Source organism: Podarcis raffonei, chromosome 2 (genome assembly GCF_027172205.1).
Source record: "Podarcis raffonei isolate rPodRaf1 chromosome 2, rPodRaf1.pri, whole genome shotgun sequence".
NCBI lineage: Eukaryota > Metazoa > Chordata > Lepidosauria > Squamata > Lacertidae > Podarcis > Podarcis raffonei.
In genome coordinates this window covers 83385233-83391232 of record NC_070603.1, presented here as the reverse complement: position 1 = coordinate 83391232, position 6000 = coordinate 83385233, and positions in this window count along the sequence as shown.

Sequence of the window (6000 nt, the reverse complement as noted above, 5' to 3'; positions counted from 1 at the left end):
GTGTCTGGGGGGAAATCTCAAAAAATCTGGACATCTGGCAGCCTGATTTTCCATAAAAATAGTTCAAAAACAGCATCTGTCCAGATTTTCACTGTTTGAAATATGGCGACCCTAAACATCTTGAATCAACATAAGAAGAACTATTTTTCTTTAGGGACTAGATCTCAGTTCCATTTGACTCCTTGGTGGGTAGGAGGATGAGAGATAACTGAATTCTCAGTTTCCATCCATTAATATTGCAGTAGAAAGGGGATATATATTATGTAGCGGGCTTACCGTATTTATACACCCATCACACTTGAAGGGAATATTTTGCAGCCTTTGCTACCCTGCTTAGTGGAAATAATTCATTAAAAACATTACTGGTTAACTGTGCTTCTGTACACTCCTGTGGACACTTTAATCACATTATCAGAAAAGATGGGTGTAGGAATTTAAACTATTTATCAAATACACACAAAGGATGAATATCTATTTTTGATAAAATTGTGTTGCCATTTCCTTATTTTAATGTGACTGATTGTCTCACTTCCATTAAATATGACTATAAATAGTGTAAGGTAGGTAAAGGTAAAGGACCCCTGGATGGTTAAGTCCAGTCAAAGGCAACTATGCGGGTGAGGCGCTCACCTCCACTTTTAGGCCGAGGGAGCCAACATTTGTCCACAGACAGCTTTCTGGGTCATGTGGCCAGCATGACTAAACCGCTTCTGGTGCAATGGAACACAGTGACAGAAACCAGAGCGCATGGAAACACCGTTTACCTTCCCATCGCAGCGGTACCTATTTATCTACTTGCACTGGTGTGCTTTCGAATTGCTAGGTTGGCAGGAGCTGGGACAGAGCAACAGAAGCTCACCCCATCATGCATATTCGAACCACCAACCTTCTGATCGGCAAGCCCAAGAGGCTCAGTGGTTTAGACCAGAGCGCCACCCACATCCCTAAATAGTGTACATTACAGTAACAGTGTATTAGGGACAGCTTGCTCAAGAGATCCAAAAAGGATTCTCCATATTGTAATTTGAATTTTTATTCCTTGGGAAATATTTAATCGGGCTATTCATCAATGAATGAAACATTTATTTTCCTTTGTATGGTAGCTGCTGATTTTCTAATGTATGGGTTGACTGTTTGCTTTCTGCAGTAAATATTTGCTTCCTGGTTAAACTGAAGATCTGAAATACTTTGGTTCAGAAGGTTAAACTACTTCTCTTTTTGAGTGTAACAGATAATTTTTCAGAGCTCTACTTCTAGATAGCTCTGTGTATGTGTGTGTGTGTGTGTGTGTGTGTGTGTGTGTATGCAGGCCACCTATTCAGACCACAAAGACACATTCCAAGGTTGTCTACAACTAACCAGCCACATTAAACCTATATAAAATCACAAGTAAATCCTCCATAAATCTATGAGCTACAAATATAACCCCTGTGATACACAACACCAGTTTGCTCTGAAGATGATAGGAAATAAAGGTTTTATCTACCTGCCCGCCCCCTGCGTTATGGACCTCACACTCTCTGATTCCCACTCACTGACACAGGCAGAGCGCCAGGTGTTGAGAGATGACAGAGGGGCTTCCAGACTGAAGGCTGCTTTTTTAAATCTCTCATTCCAGAGCTCTCTCTCGCTCTCTCTCTGTGCGGCCTCAGAAGGTTAACCACCAGGACCAAGAGGCATATAAGGGCTCAGTTGGAATTGGCATTCTCATAGCAAGTAATCTGCTCACAGTGACCTGTCCAGGGTCCTGAAAACCCTGTCTCTGGCCGCTCTTGCTCGTGAACTATATCCTGCGCAGGCATGCTGTGGAATCTGGATCACATATTTGACTCAGCCAATTCCTGTTTGTTTGCTGATCACACTATTAGTCTACCGTGATTTGTCCATCCTTGGGATGTGGGCATGACACTAGTGTGGTTCCCTGCTCCACAAAATGTTCTGCACTTTCCCACCAGAGAAGAGGAACACCGGGGGGGGGGGAGGAACCCCACACAAACTTAATAAGTAGCTTCTGCCTAATCAGCAGTGGCTCATATTGATGAGCCAGCTTACATCTGCCCCTACTCTCTTTCGCAGTGGATACAGCAGGCACCTATATCATCTGCAGGGGACCTAAATCCTGCAAACCCAATTTGTGCAGCTGTACCAACACACATGTGCCAGCTGAAGCACAGGTTTAAGTACTGGGCACCATTTTAAGGGTTATTTGCTCTTGAGATGGTGAACTAGTACCCTAATTCTGAATAAAAGATTACAGTTTGTTGTTCAGACTGAAGAGCAACAATTGAAATGTCTTGAAGGAAGAGGAGGTAATTGGTGCTTCCTGATCACCTGATTACAGGGATTCCGTGCAGAGGTTACCTTTTGCTTGCTAGGACGGCATGCGGTTCCTCCAATGGACCAGTTGCTTCTCTACTAGCCCTGTTATCAGGAATTTCCATCTTTTGTTAACAGAACAACCTAACTGCATTCCAGCATTCTATACGTTGCACTGTTTTACAGACCTGGTTTGGTGATTAATTTTATAACAAAACACAACTACCGAATGAGCCTATTCTGTGTGTAGGCAAAGCACAATGAGACTTGGAAGGGCTCTTTTTGCCTTTAAGTAAAGCTTTCTTGTTTGCAGGCACAAGTCACTTTTTACTGCCTGATGAGCAAGGATGGGCAACTAGTGATGAAAAACCTATTAGTTGTACCTTATGTTGCCACTCACCTCCAGTTTTTGTTTTCTGCTTCAAGCCTGCATAGGGGAACTTGAATTACTGGTTGTTTGGTTGTTTGTTTGTTGTTGTTATAAATATAATTCTTAGGAAAAAGTGAAATGCTAAATTCTCATGTAACACTGTAAAAATTAATCGGCCAGTTTAAAAGAAGCTTATATTTAATTATTTTGGCCTTGGCAAAATATCATGCACCATGTTAAAATATATATATATATACTTTAATAATTACTGTTGTGGAATGGATGGAAATATTTCCCAGAGATACAGTCAGATGGACTATAGCCAAACAACTCTAGAGGCTTGTATTGATAGCAGCACCAGCACATTGATGTGCATTGTGCTCCTCAGGAGTGCTGCTCAATATCTAAGGAATTCAAAATGTTCAACATAGGCACAACTTGTTTCTTACCACAAAAAAGAGAATTATTGATTGATTGCATCTTTACAATGCAGGCATTCATAGACACACATCTAAAGTGAAAAAACTGGAATTTTGATTGCTTTCATTTACTTTGAAAGAATGGTCAGCATTATGATCTAGCATCCAGGTTTACCCTTCGCATTGCTGCAAAATGAAGCATGTCACCTTATTGTATAATAAAAACCGGGAGGCCAAAGTGTTACACTCTGCAGTAATGCAAACTGCACTTGCATATTTTCATTACTTGGTTCAAAGATGAGTACTGCTATATTGCTGCACAGTATGATCCCTCCCTTTTCTCTCTTGGTTACCATGGGTAACACACATTAGAATGGATTAGCTGCAGTACCTGAACACACCTCATTGTTCTGGGCGTAATCCAGAGAAAATGAGGAGTGGCAAAATGCTGTGTAAAGGCAATTATTTATGATGTGCAGCAATGGGAGGTGCTTTCCCCTTAGTCATAAGACTTAGTGCCATCACGGTATTAGAACCAGCATTTGTAGCTTGATAACTGTACAAACACAGTGGAGGATGGAATGGTCCCTTGAAAAAACAAGCTTGGCCCATTTTTCTAATCGCAGCTGTTTCTCTTCTGCTCACAGAAATGGAGCTGGACAGAGGAATGTTACTTTATATATTTGAAACATGTATGTTGCACTTTGTTGACATTGAAGGTGATGTGGATGGGTAGGCAAACTAAGGCCCGGGAGCTGGGGCCAGCCCAATCGCCTTCTCAGTCCGGCCCGCGGACAGTCCATGAATCAGCATGTTTTTACATGAGCAGAATGTTTGCTTTTATTTAAAATGCATCTCTGGGTTATTTGTGGGGCCTGCCTGGTGTTTTTACATGAGTAGAATGTGTGCTTTTATTTAAAATGCATCTCTGGGTTATTTATGGGGCATAGGAATCCGTTGCTTTTACAGTGCTACTTTGGGTTAAGAACTTAATTCGTTCTGGAGGTCCGTTCTTAACCTGAAACTGTTCTTAACCTGAAGCACCACTTTAGCTAATGGGGCCTCCTGCTGCCGCCGCGCCGCCAGAGCACGATTTCTGTTCTCATCCTGAAGCAAACTTCTTAACCTGAGGTACTATTTCTGGGTTAGCGGAGTCTGTAACCTGAAGTGTATGTAACCTGAGGTACCACTGTATTTATTTTTTCAAAATATAGTCCGGCCCCCCACAAGGTCTGAGGGACAGTGACCGGCCCCCTGCTGAAAAAGTTTGCTGTCCCTTGATATAAAAACACATGAAAAGACAGCTGTGGGTTCAAGGAACCTTAAGAGTGAAGAAGAGGAGGGACATCATTATTTGGAGGTGGGGTGCTTGGCATGCAGAAAGTCCTAGGTTCAATCCCAAACATCTCCAAGTAAGGCTGAAAAGGACTCCTTGAAACTCTTGAAAGCTGCTGCCAGTCAGTGTTGACAATCCTGAACTAGATGCATCAATGGTAGGATTAGGTGTAAGACAGCTTCCTTTACTCCTCTGCCTAATCTGGAAGTGAAGAAAAGTTCCAGTTATTTAGTGCGGAACAAGCATCCTAAGAGTTGTGAATGTTGACCTCTATGCTGGAACATATCTCATCTTGGCTGAGAAACCTGGAATACCTGCTCTTGGAATTGCAGGCCTTTTCTCTGCCTGGTCTGGGGGGAGGGGGCCGATTGACTCCAGCTACAAAAGCTGAGGCTGCTGAAGAGGTCAGAGACCATCTTGGCTGTCTCTTAGCGCAGACCCAGGTCATTGAGTCTGAGCTTCCACAGCTGTGGAACCACAATTGGCAGGATCGGCAGCAACAGCAGCAGGTAAGTTCTATGCTTATGATAATATTTTATTGTCTTGCTAACTACGCTGTTTTATATGTATATTTTGTATTTGACTTTCTCTAGTAATGTTTTCTTTTGAAATGTTAAGATTTGTTGTTTTGCTGCTTTAAACGTGCATTCTGCATGTGACCTCCTTTGTAATGTTTTCTTTTGAGATCTTTAAGGCAATGTTTTAGTTTCCTGTTAATTATGCTGCTTTGAACGTACACATTATATTTGACTTTCTTCTATAATGTTTTCTTCTGGATTGTTTTATTTGATGTTTTAATGTTTGAGATTTCCCCCCTTAAAAATAAAGAAGTGGTATAGAAATGAAATGAACAATAATAATAACAATCCAAGTCAATATTCTTCATGAAATATATTGGATTCCCATGTGGACTTCCTGGGTACGAAACGTTCAGAAAATGCTGGATTATGTTATATGCTTTAAGGGAAAACTCCTTAAAGATGTTACACTGGAACAGATATTACAAAGAACACAATAGAATAGTTATTTTCATTGTAAAGCCTTTATTTCTAATCTCATGCATGGTGGAACAGTCTCATTTACAAGTGGAGCAAAAATAAAAATAAGAATCCAATTTTATCATGTAGATACCACTAATGCTCAAAAATAAACAAGCTCAATTTTAAACAGCTTTAAAGTGAAACCTACAGTAAATTCTATTTTTATAATACTGTGTATATTTGCATAAAGTTGGGAAGCATTTCAATTTTTTTTAAAGATTTTAATCTGCGACACAAGGTGCTCTGCGTAGCTACTGGCCTCCAATGGGGTTGCGTGTTCCCATCCAGAGCAGCAGGTGCATCGAGCAAATTCAGTGGAATCCAGGATGATGTCACAATGCCATTGCATGTCCATTTCTTCCTCTTTCTCCTTCCTTCTCTTTCCTTTCTCCTCCACCACCACCACAGAATCCCACCCTTCTCCTCATTGGCAGTAATCCCAAGGAATCACAGGAATGCTATGATTAACTGCATTGTACCTAGCACAACCATGGAAGAAACTGAGATTAAAATGCCACC